The following is a 27,693-nucleotide window of genomic DNA, read 5'->3' as shown; positions in this document are numbered from 1 at the left end:
CCAGCAGGTTGTCAAAGGCAGGTTGAAGCAGATTTGCACAGCAGTTCCAGCCTGGAAGGACATGTCAGAAGCAAGGGAACCTGCAGGAAGTGTATGGATGGCTGCGCCAGGGCATGGGCTGCTGCAGACAGCAGTACGGGGCTGTACAGAGATCTGGAGCAGGGTATACAGAGCCAAATCAAAGGTTACAGGGCAGGAAAAGTCCCTGAACAGAGGCAGAACAACAGGACAAGGATTGCGCCTGTTTTGGAGAAGGTTAGACCTTGGAAATGTCCTGGAGAAGGTTGGGGCAGGGGCAGGAAAGCCCGGGCCAGTAGCTGCCTGCCACGTGGCCAGGCGAGACCTGCAAGGCTTCAAAAAGGCTACCCCTCAGGTTGGTTTTACAGACCAGGGGGCCTGCGCCTGGGTTGGTCCATCTAGCCCCCAATCGGCCATTTCGGAGGGGCTCCCAGCCCCTATAAATGGGAGCCATGGAGGCTCATAATTCGTCCATAAGAGCAAGTCTTCAGGGATCAAAATCAGGAGCAGATTGGAGCTACGAGGGGCATACCTCAGGAACTAGATCAGAGACAAAGGAGGTGGCTGTTGGTAGTAGACAAAGATCCCTCACGGATCAAGACCCTTGGCTGTCTTCTAGGGCAACCAGGCATATAGGAATCTGAAGGAGCTTGGGCCTACCATTGGCTGCACATCCAGGACAGCAAGGAGGTCAAGTCTTCTAGGCATTCACTGCGTCACAGGTGGCTGTCCGGGAGGGATAGCTTGGAGGTGTGTTTGTAGGGCACGGCAATGAGGTCCACCTAAGCTCATAGGGAGCATGCAAGCCGAGTGTTTTGAGAGTACCACATAGGTAGAAGAAGAACTGTTGGTTGTACACAGGGGTCCTGTCATGTGCACGGATTGGTATCTGACGTGTACTAGGTACACAAGACTAGCTCAAGTAGCTTGGGGAGGCTTAGGGCTAGGCAGGCTAGATTCTCGGGTTGAGTGGTAAGGGTATGAACTAGTTATAGGTCTTTGCTATTTTTGGCGCATGGGGCCCGACTCTATATAAGGGGCCTAGAGGTTCAATTCTCCGAGAGCCGATGGGAGAAAGTCTCGTTCCCAAGTGCTAGGTCTGATCTTGGATTGAGTCACGGATGCGTGCCTGCATCATAGCGTAGCCCAAGGCCCAGCAGCAGATCCCAGGCTTCACAGTGCCACCTGGTGGTATGGGACACCAAGCTGGTTAGGATCTGGTTGGAAGTTCGTGCCAGTAGCTCAGCTCGTGGCTTGGAGGGGACATCTCCTGATTCTGGATCGCATCCTGTAGATGTCATGGTGGTGAGCAGCCTGCCGAGATTCCTTATGTTGGTGTGTTCTTGTGTTTGCTTGCAGATCAGAGGTTTTAGGAGTGCTAGGGTCGTGTCAGTTGGTATCAGAGCCAACTCTTGAGGTAGGAATCTCTGTTACAAGAAATCTGGATGAATTTTTCTCCAGGTATGCCTCAATTTCGAAATTCATGTTCATGCCGTGCAAGTGTTTGATTGGTTCGTCGTTAAGGGTTGTGGTTCTAGATTGGGAAAGAAGGAAGGGGGGGAGGAGAGAGAGAGAGAGAGAGAGAGAGAGAGAGAAGGGTGAATTCGAAGGAAGCAGGGTGGAGTGAAAGAGAGGCCGAGAGAAAGATCGTTTGATAGGGAAAAGGTTTTAGTGTGGATCAGTAGTTCTAGGGGATGGCCGCTATGGGTGATCAAGATATGAACTACCATGCTGATGATGACCAGGGCCTCGATGATGATTTGATTACGAAGACAGCCTTGAGTGAATTCACCACTGCTCTCGATGAAAAGTTCAAGCGAGTTAATGTGAATCAAACGGAGTTGACCCAGCAACTCCAAGGGATTCAAACTTCACTCTCACTTTTAACTAGCACTGTTCAGGCGCTCACGCATGTGGATGCTTTGGCTTTAGTGTTAGGTCCAAATATCACTCTTGATCCTTTTCTTGGAGATCAGAAGTCTCGTACCAAGGAGGTGGTTGGCACTTGGTTGCACAAGTGGCAAGTACACTTCCAGTTTCACCCTTACCCAGATGACAAGAAGATGCAGCTTGCAGCAGGGTATATATCAGGGAAGGCTTTATTGTGGTGGAAGGAAGGAACTCCGACCCAAGCCTGTAACATGGATAGAATTCGAAGAGGTCTTCAGGATACAGTTTCTGAAATAGGAGGAAGATTACGATATCGTAGGCAAGCTTAAGGCCCTCGATATGTCCAAGCTGAATCTGACTTTTGAGGTTTATCTTCAGAGGTTTCGTGATTTGCAGACCAGAGCTACAAAGATGGATCTAGTTACCTTGTTAGGTTTCTTTGTGGATGGTTTGTCTGACTCGTACAAACGTCAGATCAAGAACAATAAGTGTACCACTTTGCAAGAGGCCATAAACTATGCGCGCATCTATGATGATACCATGGCCAGCGCAAAGGGAACCACCATTGCCGACATGAGTGGGAAGAACAAGAGGAAGTTCTTCCAGAGTCTACCACTGGTCCTAGGGAGTTGAAGTCTATAGACAACGCCTCCAAGAAGAACTCGACTCAGACGAAGAATGGTCGTGTCCGTTTCCTCCACACATTGAAGTTAAAGAAAGAAGGACGTTGCTTCATATGCGAGGAGCGGGGCCACACTTTGAATGATTGTCCTGAGTGCAAGAACCAGATGCAAGCGCCGAGACTGAAGCTCCATGCGAGTCAAGCTAAGGGAGCTAATCAAGTTTCGATGACAGGTATTTCTGTAAATGTCATTACCTACCCACTTTCTTGTAATTGCACTTTCAATAATTCGTTATTTGGACCCCATGATCTTTTCCGAGTTTATGGAGAAGTAAGGGACCAAAGAATTCACATTCTTTTTAACCCAGGCAGCTCTCACAATTTTGTTAATTACAAACTTGTGTAGAGGATGGGGTTGTCCACGATACCTAGCGATCACACCTACGAGGTGCAGTTTCTAGCTAGGAAGCAGTTCTGAGATCACAAGATTGAAGCACTTTCTATCCGGATTCAAGACTACACATCTGCTCTTATGTGCTATGTCATGCACTTGGAACATGTGGACTTGTTAATTGGATTAGAGTGGTTTAAAACCCACGATATTCGGATTGGATGGAAAGAGCATACGCTCTCTTTTTTGGATAAGGACACCCAATTTTGTATTCAGTGTGATAATATTCCCTCTTCTCAGGGACCTATTGTATCTGCGATGCAGCTTCGGAATGTAATAAACACTTCTCATTATGATGTGTATCAGTGTGTTTTGATTCCGCTTTATTCATTTGTTGTCTCTGTTAATAACAAAAATGATTTAAGCGTGTTTGAACACCGTGAATTGAGAATGTTGTTGGATGATTTCATGGATATATTTCCTGCTCAACTGCCGGAAGGTTTACCTCCAGAACGGGCAGTAGACCATTGCATAGATTTAGTACCTAGGGCTCAACCTATTACTATTCCACCTTATAGAATGAGCCAGCTTGAGGAGGATGAGTTAACTTCATAGCTACAAGATTATCTGAATATGGGCTATAAACGCCTAAGTAAATCACCTTGGGGAGCACTTGTCCTTTTAAGAAAGAAGAAAGATAATTCGTGGAGAATGTGTATAGATTATAAACGATTGAATAAAATAACAATTAAGAATCGATACCCTCTTCCTCGTTCCGATGATTTGATAGACCGTTTTGCCAGAGGGAAGTATTTCACTAAGATTGATTTGCGTATGGGTTATCACCAAATCCGTATCTATGCTAAACACATAGATAGAACCACATTCCGAACTAGATATGGCCACTACGAGTTTCTCGTATTACCTTTTGGTTTGACCAATGCTCCTGCTACCTTCCAGCAAATGATGAACGATTTTCCAAAAGGTTTTGGAATGGCCTATCCCTCAGCCTGTGAAACAACTTCGTTCTTTCCTAGGATTCACGGCTTTTCTACATAATTTTGTGGGTGATTATTCAAACATTACGGTGAAATACATTATCAAAAGGGTTCCATGAATAGTGTGGCGGATGCCTTAAGTTGAGTCAATTTTGTAAATGCTATGTCATTTACGGAAATATCCTCAGACCTATTTCAATCCTTGAGAGGGCTTTGCGCAACTGATAGTCATTTCAGTTCTTATTGGCAGAAAGTCCAGGATTGTAGCTCCATGGTTGACCTGGACTCAGGATTGTGCCACCTACGATACAGGCGGTGGGAGGTCAGTGGATGATTAGGAGCGGCTTGCTGTTCCGGAATGGAAAGATATGGCCAGATGTTTTGGATCTTCGATTCAAGATTCTCTGGGAGTGTAATGATGCTCCTAGTGCTGGATATCCAGGTATACATCGGACTCTGTCTCTTGTGAAACATATCTTTTATTGGCCTAAGATGCGTGCATTTATTGAAAACTATGTGGTAGGTTGCCGGGTTTATCTGGTTACTAAGGCAGAATGCCTTTGAAGCGCGGGTTTATTACAGCCATTGCAAATCCGGGGTAATAAATGAAAAAGTATTTCCATGGATTTTATTACGGGTTTGCCTAGAACGCGCAAGGGTCATGACTCCATTTGGGTCATAGCGGACCGCCTGACAAAAATGGCTAGATTCTTACCTACTAGAACAACCATCTCAGTTGTTCAGCTGGCTCACGAGTTTGTGGACCACTTGCTTAAGCTGTATGGTTTGCCGTCTGACATAGTCAACGATAGGGACTCGAAGTTTGCAAGTAACTTCTAGACACTTGTTTTTGAGAAGTTGGAAACTACTCTAAGTATGAGTTTCTCAATCATGCACAATCTGATGGCAGTACATAGAAGGTCAACCAATTGGTTGAATATATGCTTTGGGCATATGTTTCTAAGAGACAGTCTTCATGGGAAGATTATCTCCCCATGATAGAATTTGCCTATAACAGTGCAAAGCATTCGAGTATTAGTTACAGTCCTTTTATGCTTATGTGCGGGTTTCAACCTAAGTCACAAGTTATGGTTGGGTTCAAGGGAATTCAAAATGATGCTGCAAAGACATTCTTACAAGACATGCAAGAAATGTTGCAGTTTGCCAAGGAGTCTATTAGAAGTGCCCAAGATCGGGACAGATTTTATGCTAATAGACATTGTTCACCTAGAGAATTCTCTGAAGGAATGATGGTATATTTGTGTATTCCCAAGGAATCCAAGAACCTAAGTATTGGTTTTGTTCCGAAATTATCCCCCAGATACTGTGGTCCTTTCAACATTATTAAAAAATTTGGACCAGTTGCATATAAACTAGAATTGCCTCCTGAGTATTTCATGTCAGTAGACTGAAAGAGTTACTGGGTGCAGATGATGAACTTGTTTCTCCTCAAGAAATAATAGCAGTTACTGATTTGACTTTTATTCCACACGAACCTGAGAAAGAAAGAAAGAAATTTTATTAGAGTCTTCGAAAGACCGATGGGTCTATGAGACTGAAAGAAAACCTGATATAAATCACAGTAAGGGTGGAGCTACTAAATGAGCATCATCACCCGTGCTGAGTCCTAAGTCTGATCACACATAATAAAATACATCTAGGTGTGACAATGAAAAGAAAAAAACTAGAGCGGAGCGGAATCCTCCATATGTCATGTCGCCCTGGCTGGTTCATAGTCGGTGATGGGGTGCTGGCGTCTGTCAAGGGGTGCCGTGTGTCTCGGTCTCCTAGAGGAGGCTTGACGCAAGACCAGAGCCACCGTGACTCCCGTGGGACGTGTCTCGAGTCTAAACAATGACGGGAGGTCCCCCAGAGTGATTTGTGTGTCCCCTCGATGCCTCGTGTGTCGTGCTACGGTTGTCGGGTCCGGGTCTCTATCACGTCTGTAGCTAGAGACTGGACGATCAATATCACTCGATGGGAAGCACTCTGTGATCCTGCTTTGAGAGGTGTCTGGTGGTGTGGCCAAGCCCTGTCGCCTAAGTAAGTACTCTCTGTGTCAGACCCCCTCGTGAATGAAGGCCGCGAGGCATCTCTGATCTGGGTAGGCGAGGAATCTGGAAAGGAGCCTAGAGCCGTCTCTGAAGAGACAGTGGTAGCGACCTCGGATCTCGTAGTATACAAGGCACCTGAAAATAAAATGTTCCTCCGACTCAACGTCCTAACAATCGCACAATGTGCATATGCAATGCTCCCTAGGGATCCCCTCTGCTTTGCCACTCTCTATGCGGAGGCGGTGTGATGATACCCGAAACTATCCAATGGAGATCGGTAGTGAGTGAGGCATGTGAAGCTCAATGTACCTTGGTGGTGTGGTGAATCCCTCCTCCGAAATACGAAGACAGTGATCTCTGTAGAAGCTCAGCTTCACTGGAAGCTCCCTCAGCTCCAACCAGGTCCTAAAGATGTGTAGCTGCAGGAGATCCTCTCAAATGACCTGGTTGGTGTGTGGCCCGATTGGGATGGTGGGTGGGAGTACCGGAGGGGCATCCAAACTGTAAGGAGGTATCCTATCGATGTGAAACCCCAGTCTCACAAACCATCTGTGAGTCCGTGCATACCACCTCGCTCATCTTTCTCAACTGCCAACCTCATGGAGGAATCGAGAGCATGGCAACTTCTGTCTCCCTGATGTGCAGTCCCCATATGATCTAACCCGGTGTAGATATGTGATGGTCTGAAAGGCTGCATCTAGCTGGAGTGGAGAAGCACCAAACTCGGCATGAATGATATGATGTGGTACAGATAGTTTCCCCCAAATCATCCCTGAGAGCATAAGGATCTGTTGGCGCTCCACTCGTGTCCACTCTATATCTGACATGTCAGGTCCCCAACAAGAGCTGCCATACATACCGGCTGGTTGGACCAAGGAGTCCAAGAGAAGAGCCTTGGTTCGAGGGTCCTGGAAGTGGGAGTGGAAGCACTGTCTCTCTAGCCGAGCCAGTGAGGCGTATCCCTCTGGCCTGCATCGCTGGTCTCATCCTGAAGATCTGCGGGCCAGAGAAGATGACCCCCAAGAAAGTGTATGAGGATACGATCTCAACTGGTGATCCACTGAAAGTGAACTACTTCCGGTGCATGGTTGCTCGAGAGGTGTTAAAGATCATGACCTTGGTCTTGCCAAGGTTGACCTCCAAATCATGGGATAAACAAAAAGCATGCAGTGCATCCAGGTGTCAGTGGAGCCCCTCGGGTGTGGACGACAAGAGTGCCACATCATCTGCATAAAGAAGAATCCTGGTGATGATCCTGGCAAGTGAGCAACCGATCCCTTCGAAAGCCCCCATTAAACTCTCAAGCTTATCGATGTAGAGGCCCAATAGGGTTGGCGATAACGGACAACCCTGTTTGACCCCTATGGTGCTCAAGATCTCATCTGTCCAACCTGCGCCTGTCTCGGCCTGAGACACTCTCATAAAGTGCCATGACTGACCAGATGATCTCCTGGTCAAATCCCAGTGCCTGTAGGCGTGTGATGAGTCGAGCTCGAGGTACTGTGTCAAAGGCTTTGCGGAAACCCACAAAGCAACAATATACCCTCTCCTTCCGTGATCTGGCCTCCTCTATGACACTCCTGAGTGTATGTGATCCATAGTCCCATGGTCTCGCCTGAAACCGGCTTGACCCTCTGCTCTGAGCCCTCTCATCTCTGCGGACAGGCTGACCGACGCATCCAATACTGCTGCATAGATCTTGGACATCACATGTCCAATCATGATAGTCCTGTAGTTACTCGGGTCCATGGGATCCGCTGCCTTGTGGATGGGGGTGATGGTGTTGAGTGTCCAGGTACGGGGGAAGCCAAGGCAAACAGTGTCATTGAATAGCTTTGCTAGGATTGGGGCTAATGTGTCGATCCCATATGCGATAAACTCAGTGCATAGGCCCTCATGGTCCTTAGCTCGGCCATTGTGCAGTTTCAATGTCGCGTCCTTGACTCCCCCTTTGGTGAACAATGTGCAAGTGGTGGGGCGAGGTGTGTGTGAGATATGGAGTAGGCTGGTGTGGGACATCATAAAGATGGCGTGCATACGTGTGCCAAACTCTCGTGTCGGTGAGGGGTGATGGAGACCTACGCTCAAGGAATCTCCGCCAAAATTCCTTAGAGTTACTGTTGTACAAGATGTTCAGCTGCTGCTCCTCATTTCGAGGAAGAAATGCATGCTTCTTCCGACGTACGAGACGTCGGTACTTGCGTACCGTGTCTGGTGTGTTCGGGAGGTGACACCTGGTTTTAAGTCGGAGTTGTCAGTGAGAAGCCTTGCACTTTGCATCGTACGAGTTGTTGTAGGGTACATAACCAAGAGGTGGTGGTCTAGTGGAGCATGTGGTGTGGGGAAAGACTTGGAGGGCAACCTCGTGGAGTGTGCGACTAATTTGGGCAGCACGATCCTCTATGAGTGGTATGTGATCGATGTAGGTGAGGAGTCTATTTAGGCGTCCAGAGTAGGCAGGGGAGAGGCTGTGATCAAAGTGTATGTCGTGGTAGGTGTCGTGCGTCATATGTGGTGTGTTTGGTGTGGCTAAGCATGAGGTGGCGATAGTGAAGAATAGGTATGTGTGATTGACTCCTAGAGGGAGTGGTGCTATGGTGAAGTCGGTGATACGTGAGGTGAAGGTAGGGGATCCCATGATGTAATCTACTACACTAGTGCCCCCCCCCCGTGTGGGAAGCAAGTAAAACCACTTGAGGAGGCCCATAGGTCAAGCCCGTTGTAGATGATGAGATCATGCATCCTACCCAGGTCAAGGAGCGCGTGTCCATATGGTGTAACAGGCCCGTGTCGGTCCGATGAGATCCTGGTCATACTTGCTCTGTCTAGGTCCATGTTTGGTAGCATGATAGAGTCGTCTCGGAAGTCTAGGAGTGGTGCCTGGCACGTGCTCGTCCTGGCGTCGAAGTCCCCAACAAGGAGAACTTCCCCGCGAGCTGAAAGGTCTAGGATATCTGGATGTAAGGGTGCATATGGCGATGTCTCACCCTCCTCTCGCGCAACTCTGGCGAAGTGGGATGTGTCTGGCGGGAAGTAGCATATTGCTATTAAAAGGTCACGAGTGGCTGTGCGTCGGATCCGAATCCACATGAATCGGGAGTGTGCGTCCTTCCTCTCAACGGAGATGGCTCCAGTGAGGGAAGACCTGTACAATACTGCGACCCTGCCTGATCCTCGAACTCCTCCTATATCCCTCGTCTCATCCTTGAAGGCTAACTCCCATGTGTAGCCACTGACTATCGATAGTGGACGCTCTGGGGCTCTAGTGTGTCTCCGTGTAAAAGACTATGTCTCGTCCTATGTAAGATTCCGAGAAGTTCCCTGGGTCTGACCATAAGGTACCATTACAGTTCCAAATGGTGCATGCTAGGGTCTCGGAAACCTGAGTCTCATAGGCCCCGTCCCTCTAGGGGACACGGGTGGGAGCCCGACGGGTGCCGATCAACAACCTACCATCTTGGATCATGGCCCATTTCCCCTCCTTGCGAGCAACATCCCGCTATTGGAGAAGAACTCGTCACTCCTCAATCTGTAGTGGTGTCAAATCCTCATCCATGGACAGGGTGGCATGCTCTTGTAGAGCGGCTCGACATTGGAGAGTCGCTAGTTGAGCATGTGAATCTCTGAACCAGATGACTAGGGGCTGCTCTCGGTTGGGGTCTCTTCCAACACGCCATGCTCCCTCTATGCTGTGGTCGGGGATCCCCATGGTGGTGGTCACAAAGGTGATCGCCTCCTCCATGGGCGTCGTCGTGGTGCTAGTACTGTCTCGCGTGATCCCTCGTATCCGGATGTTGAGGGCCTTCGAAGCCCTCTACTGCTACTCCTATATGGTGACTGAAATGGTTGCCTTTGCGGTCTCCCGTTTCGCCACGTCCACCCATCTAGTCGTCTCTGCTTGTAAGAGATTACAAAGATATGGTGTTGTAGGCATAAAGTCAACCCTATGGTTGACCAGTAGTACTTGGGTACTATATATACCAAGTACTTGTATTGTTTCATTCGAACATTTCTATTGGAGCTTTCTTGTGTGTGTACTCTTGCTCACTTGTGTTCACAACCTGTCTCCACTTTGTTCCTACATTTGGTATCAGAGCGCTTCCGTCTCTAGAGCCCATTCCCGTGCTTGCTTCCAGACTCCCGCAAGCTTGGTGCTCCAGTGCCCGTTCCTGGTTCTCACATTCAGCTTTCCAACTTTCGTTTGAGGTAGCTCCAACAGTCCAGCGACTGTTTTTTGACCTTTTGAGGTCCGATTTTGACGTTTTTTGAAATTTTGACCCTTCTCAGATCTTGGCCAGTACTTGGACAGATACGATACACACTCTGATGGCCATTTGGGCAACCATGCAAGGATCATCTCGAGCAGCCTCCTCCAGGAGAGTTACTTTTCTCAGAGCTTGGAGAGACTCTCCCTTCTTTGCTGAGACTTCTACAGGGTTGAGATGGCATTTTCAGCCTCAGCCTTGGTTTCTTTCTACCTCATTCCTCTGAGGTGTTTCTATTACATGCTTAGCATGGTGTATTTCCGCACAGAGCTTGCTCTAGCGGGTTTCTTTCTTACTTAATAGAAGTCTCTTTTTTGGGGGGGGGAAAAAAAAAAAACCTGTCCCGCACCATTTCAGGCCAAAAAAAAAATTCTATTTTTTTCGTCCATATAGTCCGTACAGATCTGTCCGTACAGTTGCGCGACAGTGCCGTGAGTCCGTACAACTTGCCTTTAGAAGGCGATTCGAGCAGTTTTCGACTGTTTTTCGGCGTTTTTGCTCAGATCTGGACCTTTTCAGCTCCAGCGTCTCCCGGGTGTGTTCCAGCAGCTCTAGGCGTCTCCAGGCTCTTCTCTACACGTGTATTGTGTACAGAAGTACTCCCGACAGCTTCATACAGCTCCAAATAGTTCACTTCAATTGACCTGGACATGACTTGGGTATGATGGAAGCAATACATGATTGAAGAGTGCCAAACCTCAACCTTGACCCACCATGGTCAAAGTTGATCAGAGGGAAGTACTGGCACAATGGTACACGGGATGCACCTGTTGGTGCACATGGGAAGCAGTCCAGCTAGTGTAGGCGCACAGGCGGTACTCGTTGGTACACAAGGGAAGCAGTCCAACAATTAAGAGGTATAGGTGGTGCACCAACCCTCGCAACCAACTAGTGTCAAGAGCGCATGGAATAGACATGAGAACACATGGAGCACAGGATTCACTGACCCAGAATAGGCTAGAGTGTTGCAGAAGCCATCAAGGACAGAGCGGCCCACAAACGGTGGAATGGCTAAGGATGGCTAAGGATGCAAGAAGACATCCAATAGGAAGAAGGAGAGGAGATTGGCAGCGGGGGGTGGAGCAAAGGAGGAGAAGGTGGAGAGGGGGAAAGGGGAAAGGGAGAGGGACATTCTGGCAGGGGTGAGAGGCGTGAGTGAAGGAGTGAGAGGCTAGAGTCAAGAGCTCGCCTCGTGTGTATCTTCTCCGGGTGTATCAGTCATCTTGCTTTCTAATGAGTTATGCTACTCCCCATCTCTGCTCGCTACTCTAAAATCTCTTTTTGTTGTGTTCTCCTCCCCTCCTCTCCCTTCACCTGGTATAACGGACCTTTGTCATTTGGTTGAAGTTCTTTGCCGTTCATGTCAAGGGTTGCCTTTCATGATGTTGTTCCGCTTTGGTCTTCTTCTTGCTCACATCACTTCAGCACTTGTACCCCTTGCACATAGTTGACACCATCTACCGCTTGCACATAGTCGACACCATCGACTAGCACTCGCCTACGTACCATCAGTGACACTTATGGCATGCCTTACTCGCTTCTCGCATCAGTGGCCCTAGGCCTCCGGTAATACTTCCGGAAGTGTTAGGAACACCCCCCCCCCCTCAGACAGTTTATGGCGATCACGGTGGGACACAACTGGTGTTGAGTAGGACAAGTGAAGTGGTGATCTAGGGTCCTAGAGAGAGGTCTTATGCCGAGTAGTTCTGAAACCTTTTTTTTTCCCCAAGAAAGAGACTTCTATTAAGTAAGAGAAAAAACTCGCGAGAGCAAGCTCAAAGCGGAATACATCATGAAATCATGAGGATAAATAAAAAACCCCCTCAGAGTGAGGTGGAAAACAACCAAGGCTGAGGCTGAAAGTGCCACCTCAACCCTGTAGTAGTCTCAGAGAAGAAAGGAGAATCCTTCCATTCCCTGAAGAAAGAAGCCCTCCTAGCTGAGGCTGCACGGGAGTCTCCCTGCATACCCGTCCATACGGCCATCAAAGTATGTACGGTGTCTGTCCAGATACTAGCCAATGTGTGCGAGGGATGAACCTGAGTACTCTCCAAAGCCTCTGTGCATATGGCTCTCCAGATATGCCAGGATGCTATGCTTGCTAGAGTCTCCCAAGAAGTATCCACAGAGGCATGTACAGCTGTAAAAGGAAGGTGTGGTATCACATTCAACGAATAGGACTCAGTCTGATGACGTCGTACCGAAATGGCTCGAGAGGAGTCAAATCTCATTTGAAGGAGCTAGTGAGAGAACTAGGAGGTACTTGAGGAGAGTGGAGAAAAGACTTCCGGCAGACCAAACTAGGTACAAGAAGCATTACGTGCGACGTAAGTTTGCGAAGTCCTCAACTCGAGCACAAAGTGAGCCCATTGGAGCAGTAGCCAGAGCAAGTAACCTCATCGACACTCTCATTGACTTGGATCAACAGGAACCCTGGTGGTCAGCAGATCCGGACTCCAGAGAAGAAGAAGTGCAAAGAGGAGAACAGGTGAAAGAAGAGGGTACTAAGGACGAGGGCTCCTCAGAGACTTATCAAGGTCAAGGCAGCCCCTCTCCTCCTCCTGCAACGATGTCTTCATCAACCATCTCTTCTACCGGAGTGGTGACTCCATCTGCTCAACCTCTTGTGGACAAGCTACTATCTCATTTGTTATGCATAGCTCCGGGCTCCTAGCTAATCCTTCTTCTACATCTATCCCATTGGGGGGTACTTTTGCTCCGGCCATGCCTTTACCTGCCATGATGGTTTCATCTCCCTTTCCATCCACACCGGTGTTGCCTTTTCCACCACCTCCTTCCTTCCCTTCTGCCTACTCATCCATGACTTCAACTCCGTCCCTCTCTTTCCCAAATGCTCTCCCATCCTCTTTCACCCCCACATCTTCCATGTTCTCACCCTTTCCCTCTGCAACACCGAGACCCCCCACTTACGCCCTACCATCTGGGTACACTTCCTCTATGACTACATCAGTAGTGACTTCCCCATTGTGGTCCTCCACAGGAGTAGTTGTCGGGGTGGCCTCCTCCTTGGGAGCACCAACTCTCATTACAGCCCCATCGGGACTTCCTCCAACTCTTGCATCCTCTCCAACCTCTCGGGTGGGGATGGCCGTTCTCAGTCCTCCAGACAGAGCTAGACTTCTCGAGCTACTCAACAAGGTCCACGTGAAGACTCAAAAGTTCAAAGGCCACCTCCATGAGGATGCGGAAGCTCATGTGAGAAAGTTCCTCACAGCATGTAGAGCTAAAGGTGTGGAGAATGAGCATGCGTTCCTTCACATCTTTCCCTCGTCATTGGAGGATGCCGCGGATGTATGGTACAGTCAATTTCCTCCGGACCACTTCCAGACGTGGACAGACCTAAGGGAGGAATTCTTACGCACTTTCAAGTTGGAAAAATTCGAATACAGGATTGTCCAAGAGTTATCCACTGACACCATGAAGCCTGGAGAAAGCATCTCTGAGATGTACACAAGGATGAGGCTCTTGGCGGCAAAGATGTCGGTGCCACCCAATGACGCCGTCATGAAGGGGTGGTTTTTGAAGGTTTTACCCTCCACCATTGCTATAAGGCTGGTTGACAAACTCCCTGAGCATGCCTCACTACAAGAATTTCTGAGGGAAGCGGTGAAGATGGAACAGTCCCAGTTAAGTTTCGCCTCAACACCCGCCCAGACCACCCAACTTCCGAGAGAAGAGGGCTCACAGGCATGGCAGCAACTCAAGAAGGAATTAGAAGAAATCAAAGAAGGTCTGAAAGATAGAACAAAAGTGGATGGACGGTCACCCTTTGAAGCTCAGATAGAAGTGGTCTCTGGTGCACCGATTGCAAGGGTTCTGGCCATGGCTACTGGGAATGTCCATCGAAGCGTAAGGTACCCACCCCGACCTCCTTTTGCACATTTTGTGAAATTCATGGACATGATGCCTCCGAGTGTAGGTATCTTAAGGGGTTGAGGAAGCTTCTACCGGAGTATCCAATTGGAAAACCACTGGTGGCTACAATCAACAAAGCTGCACCGACCACTTTAGGGCCAGTACCCCTAGCTTCAGCCCTTGTGAAAGCTACCATCATTACTGATCATCAAGCTCTCAAGTACTTACTGAACAAACCAACGCTTGGGGGGAGAGTGAGCAGGTGGATTCTTCTATTTCAAGAGTTTGACTTTGACATCCTAGTGAGAGCAGGCCGATTGCATCAACCAGCAGACCACTTGTCAAGGATCTCTTCAGGTGAAGCAGCCATAGGAGTTGATGATGACCTTCCAGATGCGGGCCTCTTTCGTGTCGGTGCCACAATACCAAAAGATGACTGCCTGTTTGCTGTGGACTGCTTTCCCCCATGGTATGCAAACATTGTACACTTGTTGTCTACAGGGGAGTTCCCCAAAGGGTTAACTCCAGCACAAAAGTGGAGGCAGATTGTTCAGGCTGCTCCTTTCAAACTGATCGCGGGTCAGCTGTACAAGTTGGGGAAGGACCACATTTTAAGGAGGTGGGTGCTCCCTCATGAAACACAAGCCATCCTTCAAGAGGCTCACTCAAGAATGGGGGGAGGTCATATGGCACTAGAGGCCACTGCTAGAAAGATAATGCGCTTTGGGTTGTGGTGGCCAAAGCTATTCCAAGACTGCTATGCTTATGTGCGCCGCTGTGACTCATGTCAAAGAGGGGGGCCGAAGCCTACCCGATGGGAGTACCTTCCCCTTCAGCCATCCAGCCCTATACCACCCTTCTATAGATGGGGATTGGATTTTGTTGGACCCATCTCTCCTGCAACTCGAAGAGGGAACAAGTATGCTCTGATTGCTACTGATTATGGCACTAAATGGGTGGAGGCTAAGGCAGCGAAGACCTGCACTGCTCAAGTTGTGGCCTCATTCTTGTATGATCAAATCATTTCTAGGTTTGGATGTCCTGTGGAATTGATGAGTGACAGAGGTACCCACTTTCTCAATGATGTCATTACTGACGTCATCACCCAACTGCAAATTGTTCACAAGACCTCTAGTTCATACTACCCTCGAGCCAATGGTTTGGCCGAGAGCTCCAATTGGACCATGTCTCATATTGTGGCTCGGTTATGCCTTCATTCCTTGGCAGATTGGGATATTCTACTACCAGCCGCTCTTTTTGCTTACAGAACAGCATACAAGGCTAGCACTGGATATTCACCATTCCAGCTAGTTTACAGGTTGGAGGCGGTTATGCCCTATGAGTTCCACATGAAGACCACTAGGGTCATGGCAGAGATGGATGATAACTTGGAGGCATGCACACTTGAGAGATTATGGGATCTTGAAGCCTTGGATGAACATCGTCGTGAAGCGGTCCTTGCTCAGGAAGTCTGGCAAAGAAGGCAGAAAGCATGGCATGACAGAAATCTCAGGAAGAGGGAATTCCAAGTTGGCAGCTTGGTCTTGTTATATTCGAGTAAGTTCCTGAAGCATAAACCCAAATTTGTCAGTGGCTGGGCAGGGCCCTTCTTTATCACAAGGATTATTCCCAGAGGAGGGGTTTATCTGGCCACCTTGGAGGGCAAGAAGTTACCAGCATCTGTAAATGGCTTACGGGCAAAGATCATCCACATTGACTCTCTCTCTTTGGATAAGGATTTCCATTCCTATTAGTTGAATTTTTATTTATTCAAAAAAAAACAACAACAATGTATTCCCTTTCCTAACCCTGTCAAGCTTCTACTCTCTGCCCAGTTGCACTCTTTGGTGGGAGACCAATAAAAACTGAGTTTCTCCTTCTCTGGCAAGACGGAACAGCCCTTGCCTTCATTGGCACACACTTCTCCTTAATCCCTCTTCACCCCTGTCACTCAGGTTGAACCTCTATTCACCCTTGTTCACCTCCAAGTCACCCCTGTTCACTCCTAGGTCACCCCTGTTCACTCCTATGTCACCTCCCCATGTTCACCTCTCTGTCACCCATGTTCACCTCCAGGTCACCCCTGTTCACTCCTAGGTCACCCCTGTTCACTCCAATGTCACCTCCCCATGTTCACCTCTAGGTCACCCATGTTCACCTCCAAGTCACCCCTGTTCACTCCTAGGTCACCCCTGTTCACTTCAATGTCACCTCCCCATGTTCACCTCTAGGTCACCCATGTTCACCTCCAAGTCACCCCTGTTCACTCCTAGGTCACCCCTGTTCACTTCTATGTCAGCTCCCCATGTTCACCTCTCTTTCACCCATGTTCACCTCTCTGTCACCCATGTTCACCTCTCTGTCACCCCTGTTCACCTCTAGGTCACCTTTGTTCACTCCTAGGTCACCCTTGTTCACTGCTGTGTCACCTCCCCATGTTCACCTCTCTGTCACCCCTGTTCACCTCCAGGTCACCCCTATTCACCTCTAGGTCACCCCTGTTCACTCCTATGTCACCTCCCCATGTTCACCTCTCTGTCACCCATGTTCACCTCCAAGTCACCCCTGTTCACTCCTAGGTCACCCCTGTTCACTTCTATGTCAACTCCCCATGTTCACCTCTCTTTCACCCATGTTCACCTCTCTGTCACCCATGTTCACCTCTAGGTCATCCATGTTCACCTCCAAGTCACCCCTGTTCACCTCTAGGTCACCCCTGTTCACTCCTATGTCACCTCCCCATGTTCACCTCTCTGTCACCCATGTTCACCTCCAAGTCACCCCTGTTCACTCCTAGGTCACCCCTGTTCACTTCTATGTCACTTCCCCATGTTCACCTCTCTGTCACCCATGTTCACCTCCTGGTCACCCCTGTTCACTCCTAGGTCACCCCTGTTCACTCCTATGTCACCTCCCCATGTTCACCTCTCTGTCACCCCTGTTCACTCCTAGGTCACCCCTGTTCACTTCTAGGTCACCTCCCCATGTTCACCTCTCTGTCACCCATGTTCACCTCCAAGTCACCCCTGTTCACTCCTAGGTCACCTCCCCATGTTCACCTCTCGGTCACCCATGTTCACCTCTAAGTCACCCCTGTTCACTCCTAGGTCACCCCTGTTCACTTCTATGTCACCTCCCCATGTTCACCTCTCTGTCACCCATGTTCACCTCCAAGTCACCCCTGTTCACTCCTAGGTCACCCCTGTTCACTCCTATGTCATCTCCCCATGTTCACCTCTCTGTCACCCTTGTTCACTCCTAGGTCACCCCTATTCACTCCTAGGTCACCCCTGTTCACTTCTAGGTCACCTCCCCATGTTCACCTCTAGGTCACCCAAGTTCACCTCCAAGTCACCATTGTTCACTCCTAGGTCACCCCTGTTCACTTCTATGTCACCTCCCCATGTTCACCTCTCTGTCACCTATGTTCACCTCCAGGTCACCCCTGTTCACTCCTAGGTCACCCCTGTTCACTCCTAGGTCACCTCCCCATGTTCACCTCTCTGTCACCCCTGTTCACCTCTCTGTCACCCCTGTTCACTCCTAGGTCACCCTTGTTCACTCTTAGGTCACCCCTGTTCACTTCTATGTCACCTCCCCATGTTCACCTCCATGTTCACCTCCAGGTCACCCCTGTTCACTCCTAGGTCACCCCTGTTCACTCCTAGGTCACCTCCCCATGTTCACCTCTAGGTCACCCATGTTCACCTCCAGGTCACCCCTGTTCACTCCTAGTTCACCCTTGTTCATTCCTATGTCGCCTCCCCAAGTTCACTCTCTATCACCCATGTTCCTCTCTATGTCACCCCTTGTTCCTCCCCTGTTCACCCTAGGTCACTCCTTGTCGCTCCTTGTTCACCCCTCAGTCACCCATGTGCACACCAATGTCACCCCTTGTATATCCTTGGTTCACCCTTGGTTCATCCCTCCTTCACCCTCATCCACCCCTATGACACACTCGTCCACTGGCCTATACAGGAGGTATATAATTCAAATTCAAAATTTACCATCTTTTTCATTCAAATATTGCCTCCCACCTTTTTCATTCAAATATTGCCTCTCGCCCACACCGCTTTTTCTCTCACCTCCCACCTCCCACCAGGGCTATATTTAGCGCCAAATTCAGCGTAGGTCCTTCATCTCACCTCCCGATTCCCACCAGTGCTATATTTAGCACTTGGCTAAACTCAGCGCAGATCCTTGGGATCAGCTCATCCATCGCATCTTACAGCCCACTCATGCTAATTTTGGCTTACCTTCCTAAATTTGGCTCTCTTTGGTTGTGTATTTGTGGCTGTCCCCCCTCCAATGAAACCATACGCAGCAAGTAAATCATCCCTCTTGCATAACTTCTCCTCAGCAGCCTCCCCTCCATCAGCGAATTCTCCTGCAGCGAATTCCCCTGCAGCAGCTCCCTCCATCAACGAAATCCCTTGGCAGCTCCCTAGTACGAGACTCTCCTTGGATCGCACCAACCAGGTGCAGCGCAGCTCTCCTTGCAGCCCATCTCGCGCCCTCTTTTTGGATCGCATCACTCCCAGCAGCACCCTCTCTTTGATCGCATCCCTCCCGGCAGCCCTTCTTCCAGTTGTGCCTCACTTTCCCTGGCAGCCTGCAGCAAATCGCCCCTCCCTTCTTCCAGTTGCACCTCACTTTCCTTGGCAGCCTGCAGCAAATCGCCCCTCCCTTCTTCCAGTTGTGCCTCACTTTCCTTGGCAGCCTGCAGCAAATCGCCCCTTCCTCGTGGGCAGCCTGGGAAGGTCCTTGGAATGCTTCTCCCTCTTGGACAGCCTGCTGCAAATTGCCACCTCGCTGCCTTCTCGAAATCAGCTCCTTCTTCTGATCTGCCCTTCTCTGCTCAAATTTTCTCTCTATCTCTTACTTCGCCATATAGGTCTCTTCCTCGTCTCCACAGTACTCCGTGCTTCTGCATCAGCTCCCCTTCTCATCGCCATCAGCTCCCCCTCTTGTTATCACCTGCCCCACTCTCTCATTATCTCTCAGCAGGCCTTGCCAACACCTCGACAGCAGCTCCCCTTCCTTGTCATCAGCTCACCTTCCTGCGTCAGCTACCCTTCCTCTCATCATCTCATTTCTACTTCGTCATCAGCTTCCCTCCTTTTCCTGCTTCCTTTCTAGCCTCGTCATCAGCTCCCCTTCCTACTTCAGCTCCCCTTCCTCTCATCATCTCACTTCTACTCCGTCATCAGCTCCCCTTCCTTTCCTGTTTCGTTTCTAGCCTCGTCATCAGCTCACCGTCTGCTTCGACATCAGCTTCCCTCCTTTTCCTGCTTCCCTTCTTGCCTCATCATCAGCTCACCTTCCTGCTTCAGCTCCCCTTCCTCTCATCATCTCACTTCTACTTCGTCATCAGCTCCCCTTCCTTTCTTGCTTCCTTTTTAGCCTCGTTATCAGCTCACCTCCTGCTTCGACATCAGCTTCCCTCCTTTTCCTGCTTCCTTTCTAGCCTCGTCATCAGCTCACCTCCTGCTTCGACATCAGCTTCCCTCCTTTTCCTGCTTCCCTTCTTGCCTCGTCATCAGCTCACCTTCCTGCTTTGTCATCACTCACCTCTTCGTCATCAGCTCCCCTTCCTGCTTCATCATCAGCTTCTACTTCACCTCTTGTTTCTTCTTCATGCTCGAGAAGAAGCCCAAGTATAAGCCACGGTTGCCCAGAGATAAGCTCTTCATCCCTTTCTATACCGCCATGACGTCTCAGGCAGCCTCTGCAGTGCACATGACCTCACCCATCCCTAGAGCCTCTACAGCAGGGCCGACTACATGAGCCTGTTACCTTATGGGTGTGATTTTTTGGTGAGCTTTTTGTCATGAGCTTTTTTTCAAATTTCATGAATATTGCGAGCTTTTCATTCACCTGAGAGAGAGAGAGGGGGGGGGGAGAGTTCATGGAGTCAGGTGGGTTGAAAGTTTGGGTTGTGGTTGCAGTTAAGAGGAGAGAGGGGGGGGAGGGGAGATAAAGGAAAGGGGGAGGGACGGGCGCATGGGTAAGGTGGCATGGAGAAGGGAGGGGAGGGGAGTTGGAACATATATTCGTTATCATAGTGGAGAACGTAGAGGGGGAACTTATAAGGTATGCAAAGAGGAGTGCAAGGAGGAGAGAGAGGATGAGGAATGTGAAAGTTATGTTCATCTACTAAATGTAAAGGGGAAGGGAGAGCATGTGGGAAATTTGTTTATTTTCAAAGTGTATAATTTGACAGATTTGACCTCATATTTGGATTCCTCGTCGAATTCCGGTCATTTTGAGTACCAACATGACCATATTCCGATAAAAATTGGAAAAATTGTGTTTTTGTCATGAATTCATTTTAACCTGTTTTGGGCGTATTTTGAGTCTGCGCTAGCGCAGACTCAAAATAGGCCCAAAACAGGCCAAAATGACAAAAATACCATTTTTTCAATTTTTATCGGAATATGGTCATGTTGGTACTCAAAATGACCGGAATTCGACGAGGAATCCAAATATGAGGTCAAAAGTTTCAAATTATGCACTTAAAATGTACATATCTCCCATAGTTTCTCCCTTCTACTTTGAATATGGATATATCTTCCATAATTTTTTGCCTCCTACTTCCACTCATATCCGCCCCCCCCCTTGTGCATAGTATACACTCTTCCACCCCTCCCACATGCTATGAAAATGAACATATCCTATATTCTCTCCCCCTCTTTCTAACCTCCCCATCTTTCTTATAACAAAAACATGTATGCATTTCTAAAAAAAGCTCGCAAAAATAAAGGAAATGGTAAAAAAGCTCACATTAAAAAGCTCGCCAAAAACATGTATGCATTTCTAAAAAAAGCTCGCAAAAATAAAGGAAATGGTAAAAAAGCTCACATTAAAAAGCTCGCCAAAAGATTTCCCCCTTACCTTATCACACGACCACCTGTCGATAGGCGTTGACCACATGACGACATCTGTTGACCACATGTTGACCATGTGTCAACACAAGTTAGCCACGCGATCACACGGGTTCATCCAGGAGTACTGTCCGAGGCTGTCAACCACAGGTCGACACATGTTAACCACAGGTCGACACAGGTCAACCAGGAGTACCGTGTCCAAAGTGATCTCATCAAGAGCTGCACACCTGGAGAGTAAGCTTAGCACATGGAGCAGTCAGGAGTATTTATATTTACACAGTGGTTCAGTGATACAATGGTGCAGTGGTGCGGTGAACCAGCTCACCTGCACATGGAGAATTTACACCATCAGGCTGGCGAGTCAGGGAGTCAGGAAGTCGCCGAAGCCATCAAGAGATGCGGTGAACCAGCTCACCTGCACATGGAGAATTTATACCATCAGGCTGGCGAGTCAGGGAGTCAGGAAGTTGCCGAAGCCATCAAGAGATGCGGTGAACCAGCTCACCTGCACATGGAGAATTTATACCATCAGACTGGCGAGTCAGGGAGTCAGGAAGTCGCCGAAGCCATCAAGAGAGCCAGCGGCGCAACGGCTATCCTCAATAGCTAAGGCGATAGGAGGATGACCAATGGGAAGAAAGGGGGGGATTCTCAGCGAAGAAGGGACCCTCCAAGGCGGGGGATGAGGATGAAGGAGAAGGGAGAGAGAAAAGGGGGCATTCGGCATTCGGCATTCGGCACGGGGGGAGAAAGAGAGGAGAGTGAGGAGAGATAGAGGCTAGAGCTACGAGCTCGCCAAGGAGAGAATGTGGAGAGACTTGTGTGTACCTTTTGTCTACTATGGGGATAGACCTGTGTATTCTGGTGATTTGCGACTTGTGTATTCTTGTGACTTGCGACTTGTGACCTGGGGACACGTCCAGTGATATGTACATTAACTCGGTCACTTTCGCATCTCTCTTGTCTCTTCCGGATATGGGGATTGTTCACCAGTGTAGCATTTTCTTATTTTGCTTATGTTGTGGAGTTCACCGGTGATTGTCATTTAGCATAGTGCACTCGTACGTCGTCGTTCACTGCAGTATAGCATACGACACTCGCACACTACTGCACGGTGCACTCTACACGATCCATTGCATTAGAGCATTGCAAAACTCATGCTTCTCACGCCAGTGGCCTTTGGCCTCCGGTAACACCTCCGGAAGGATAGGAACCCCTCCCCTCAAACAGTTTATGGCGATCACGGTGGGACTCTGCTGGTATTGAGTAGCACGAGTGAAGTGGTGATCTAGGGTCCTAGAGAGAGGTCTTATGCCGAGTAGTTCTGAAACCTTTGAAGGAGCTAGTGAGAGAACTAGGAGGTACTTGAGGAGAGTGGAGAAAAGACTTCCGGCAAACCAAACTAGGTACAAGAAGCATTACATGCGATGTAAGTTTGCGAAGCCCTCAACTCGAGCACAAAGTGAGCCCACTGGAGCAGTAGCCAGAGCAAGTAACTTCATCGACACTCTCATTGGCTTGGATCAACAGGAACCCTGGTGGTCAGATCCGGACTCCGGAGAAGAAGAAGTGCAAAGCAGAGAACAGGTGAAAGAAGAGGGTACTAAGGACGAGGGCTCCTCAGGGACTCATCAAGGTCAAGGAAGCCCCTCTCCTCTTCCTGCAACGATGTCTTCATCAACCACCTCTTCTACCGGAGTGGTGACTCCATCTGCTCCCGCCTCAACCTCTTGTGGACAAGCTGCTACCTCATCTGTTATGCATAGCTCCGGGCTCCTAGCTAATCCTTCTTCTACATCTATTCCATTGGGGAAATTCGACATCTCTCTCTTCCTCAAGAGGTAGATGAGGATGATGAGTTTGTTTTCTAAATCTGTCCAAGAGTCATGGGTACTCTGCCCTAGGTAGTTTCCCAAAAATGCTTGTAATAATCTCATGAGTGTTTGTCTCCTTGAGTCAATAAAGGTTCTCAGCCTTGGATAGTCCTCCTAAAATGATGTAATGCTTTGTTATGTGTGGCTCCATGTCACTAATTTGTCCCATTTTGCAACCAGGAGGGGGATGTATCGTGGGAGCTTCATTTTATCGAGTCTTTTATGAGTCTTTTTATCAGGCTTGGCCGAGTTCCATGATGTTGGTGTAGCCCTAAACCTATGAGCTGGCCATGTAGCCATGCTAAGACATGAGGCTCTGAGTCATATTGAGTCTCAAGCCATGAGAGTGCTTGGATCAACCTCTGAACATGCTTAGACTTTAGCCTCTGAGTTCCATGGGGTGCACAAATTAGTAGATCTCATCATTATCATGTTTCGTTCTTGGTTCCATTTCAATCATCCCTCACCTTTCCTCCATAGGGGGGTGTTAGGAAATGGAGTCAAGTTGAGTGAGTTTTATGTGTGATTTAGTCTAGTGTGTCCTATAAATGCCACATGTCATATTGGGAGATATCCCATATGCACTTTGGTACTCTAATGTCTAGTGTCTAGAATATATAAGGCTGTACTTGTGTTGTGTGTCACATCATAGGAGTCAACTTCAAGCTTTCTCAATGTAAGTCTTTTATTGATTTAGTACTTCCATTTCTCTTTCAGCTCTTCCATTTGCATTATTTGCATTCTTTGCCTCTTCATACCCTACCTCCTCTCCCTACTCCTCTATGTTCCAATGGAGTTAGTGTGCCCAGCTTGGGCAGCTAGGCTCTTGAGGTTATACTAGGAAAAAATAGAAACTATACATAAACGTTTCCTATAGGGGAGCTAGGGCTCAAGCCATAGACATCTTATCCCATCCTATTGGCTGAAACAAGAATGATACCTCTAGAAGGGTAAGCATTATGTCAATTCATGGCTTACCTCAACAAAGTTGAGAAGATGGACGACAATGAGATACCATGCAAGGCGATCGAAGCTACGCAAATCATGGGTTGGCACAGAGAGGGAATGAAGTGGATGGAGTCATGGATGATATACTAGAAGATGCATGTGAAATCAGGGACATAGTGACACAAAAATGCTACAGAAACTATGGCAAAACCCAGGGACAAAAATGCAGTTCTACCAACAGAAAATTAACTCAATGGATAGCTATGGAATAAAGAAATACCTTGGGGAAGACATATCAATATTTTAAAGGCATCTAATCTACAAAAGCAAAACAGTTCACATGATCTTGAGGTGGAGAAGGGTAGATGGGCACGACCTAGGATCTCTAGAAAAGAAAGAACCTACAAAATCTGCTCCACAGGGGAGGTAGATGTACTCCCATGGCATAGAGCCTATGCACACATCAGAGAAGGTTATGGAGACAGTAGAGATAACCTTAAAAATCTGGTAGAGCAGCCAGCAAAAAAGCTAGGAAGCTACTTGTAAGAGATTTTGGAACTCCACGCCAAGATACTAGGACTACCACACAAGCTAGCCCAGCAAGTACTTACTACATAATAAGTTTGTAATGTGTTCTCTTACTAAATGTAAGGGATCACTATCAGTTGATACTGATCACCAATCCTATAGATCCTGAAGGGTCTCACGCGGACTTTAATATAACATATCATCTGTGTGTGTGTGGGGGGGGGCAACTGAATTAGCTAAAGTCAGGGCTGCTAGAAAGGATGAAAAATGGACAGTTTACGGTGAAGGCGTAGCCTTAATCAAAGAGTTTAAATCACAGCTTCGAGAGGAGCTCGGGACCCTCAGAGTAGCGCTTGGAGGGATCCCAGTCACAGAGATGGAGGCACAGATAGCCATGATACAGTCGGCTATAGCAGAGACGACTAGATGGGTGGACATGGCGAAACGGGAGCCCGCAAAGGCAACCGTTTCAGCCGCCATATAGGAGTAGTAGCAGAGGGCTTCGAAGGCCCTCAACATTTGGATACGAGGGATCACGCGAGACAGCACCAGAACCACTACGACGCCCATGGAGGAGGCGATCACCTTTCTGACCACCACCATGGGGGTCCCCGACCATGGCATAGAGGGAGCATGGCGTGTTGGGAGAGACCCCAACCGAGAGCAGCCTCTAGTCATTCGCTTCAGAGATTCACTGCTCGACTAGCGACACTCCGACGCCGAGCTGCTCTACGAGAGCATCCCACCTTGTCCATGGACGAGGATTTGACACCACTACAGATTGAGGAGCGACGAGTTCTTCTACAATAGTGGGATGTTGCCCGCAAGGAGGGAAAATGGGCTGTGGTCCAAGATGGTAGGTTGTTGACCAGCACCCATCGGGCTCCCACCGGTACCCCCTAGGGGGACGGGGCCTATGAGACTCACGTTTCCGAGACCCTAGCCTGCACCATTTGGAACTATAATGGTACCTTATGGTCAGACTTAGGGAACTTCTCGGAGTCCTATATAGGACGAGACAGTCTTTTACACGGAAACATACCAGAGCCTAGAGCGTCCACTACTGATAGTCAGTGGCTACACATGGGAGTCAGCCTTCTGGGATGAGACAAGGGATACAGGAGGAGTCTGAGGATTCGGCGGGGTCGCAATATTGTACAGGTCTTCCCTCGCTTGAACCATTCCATTGAGAGAAAGGATGCACACTCCCGATTCATGTGGATCCGGATCTGACGCACAGACACTCGTGACCTTTTCATAGCAATATGCTACTTCCCGCTAGAGACATCCCACTTCGCCAGAGTGGCATGAGAGGAGGGTGAGACATCGCCATATGCACCCTTACATCAGGATATCCCAAACCTTTCAGCCCGCGGGGAAGTTCTCCTTGTTGGGGACTTCAACGCCAGGATGAGCACACGCTAGGCATCACTCCTGGACTTCCAAGACGACTCTATCATGCTACCAGACATGGACCTAGACGGAGCAAGTATGACCATCATCGGACCGACACGGGCCTGTTACACCATATGGGCACGCGCTCCTTGATCTGGAGCAGGATGCATGATCTCATCATCTACAATAACGGGCTTGGACTATGGCCCTCCTCAAGTGGTTTTACTTGCTTCCCACACGGGGGGGGGGGGGGGCACTAGTGTAGTAGATTACATCATGGGATCCCCTACCTTCACTTCATGTATCACCAACTTCACCGTAGCACCACTCCCTCCAGGAGCCTGATCACACATACCTATTCTTCACTATCGCCACCCCATGCCTAGCCACACCACACACACCACATAGGAAGCACAACACCTACCACGACATACACTTTGATCACAGCCTCTCACCAGCCTACTCTGGACGCCTAAACAGACTCCTAACCTACATCGATCACATACCACTCATAGAGGACCGTGATACCCTGATTAGTCGCAAACTCCACAAGGCTATCCTCCAAATCTTTCCCCACACCACACAGTCCACTAGACCACCACCTCTTGGTTCTGTACCCTATAACAACTGGTACGATGCGAAGTGCAAGGCTTATGGCCTACAGCTCCGACTTGAAACCAAATGTCACCTCCCAAACACACTAGACATGGTACACAAGTATCGATGTCTCGTACGTCGGAAGAAGCAGGCATTTCTTCGTCGAAATAAGGAGGAGCTACTAAACATCTTGTACAGCAGCAACTCTAAGGATTTTTGGCGGAGATTCCTTGAGCGTAGGTCTCCATCACCCCTTACCAACACGAGAGTTTGGCACACGTATGCACACCATCTTTATGATGTCCCACGCCAGCCCACTCCAGATCTCATACACACCCCTCGCCCCACCACTTGCACGTTGTTCACTAGAGAGGGAGTCAAGGACGCGACATTGAAACTGCACAATGGCCGAGCTAAGGATCACGAGGGGCTATGCACTGAGTTTATCGCATATGGGATCGACACATTAGCCCCGATCCTAGCAAAGCTATTCAATGACACTGTTTGCCTTGGCTTCCCCCGCACTTGGACACTGAACACCATCACCCCGATCCACAAGGCAAGGGATCCCATGGACCCGAGTAACTACAGGACTATCATGATTGGACATGTGATGTCCAAGATCTATGTAGTTGTATTGGATGCGTCGGTCAGCCTGTTTGCAGAGATGAGAGGGCTCAAAGCAGAGGGTCAGGGCTGGTTTCAGGCGACGAGACCATGGGACTATGGATCACATACTCACACTCAGGAATGTCATTGTGAAGGCCAGATCACAGAAGGAGAGGGTATATTGCTGCTTTGTGGATTTCCGCAAAGCCTTTGACACAGTACCTCGAGCTCGTCTCATCACACACCTACAGACATTGGGATTTGATCAGGAGATCATCTGGGTAGTCATGGCACTTTATGAGAGAGTCTCAGGCTGAGTTCGGACAGGCACAGGTTGTACAGATGAGATCTTGAGTACCATAGGGGTCAAACAGGGTTGTCCCTTATCACCAACCCTGTTTGGTCTCTACATCGATGAGCTTGAGACTTTTCATGGGGGCGTTCGGAGGGACCGGTTGCTCACTTGCCGGGATCATCATCAAGATTCTTCTTTATGCTTCAGACCATCACATATCTACACCGGGTTAGATCATATGGGGACTGCACATCAGGGAGACAGAGGTTGCCATGGTTGGCTCTCGATTCCTCCATGAGGTTGGCAGCAGAGGGAGACGAGCAATGCTGGTATGCACGGACTCACAGATGGTTTGTGAGACTAGGGTTTCACATTGATAGGATACCTCCTTTTCAGTACAGTTTAGATGCCCCTCCGGTACTCCCACCCACCATCTCGATCGGGCC

The 27,693-nt window shown here is 48.8% G+C and overlaps 1 protein-coding gene across 1 annotated transcript in view; it reads left to right on the top strand.

Annotated features, from left to right (window-relative positions):
- The window catches only part of GEX3 (gamete-expressed 3), a 131,876-nt gene that overhangs the window by 23,561 nt on the left and 80,622 nt on the right, over nt 1-27,693 (top strand). The gene's annotated exons all lie outside the window — the stretch shown is intronic.

The sequence above is a fragment of the Dipteris shenzhenensis genome, chromosome 33, assembly GCF_047967505.1.
Source record: "Dipteris shenzhenensis isolate YYH24624 ecotype China chromosome 33, Dip_SZ_1.0, whole genome shotgun sequence".
In the NCBI taxonomy this organism is placed as follows: Eukaryota; Viridiplantae; Streptophyta; class Polypodiopsida; order Gleicheniales; family Dipteridaceae; genus Dipteris; species Dipteris shenzhenensis.
This window is presented reverse-complemented; position numbering and strand designations above follow the sequence as displayed.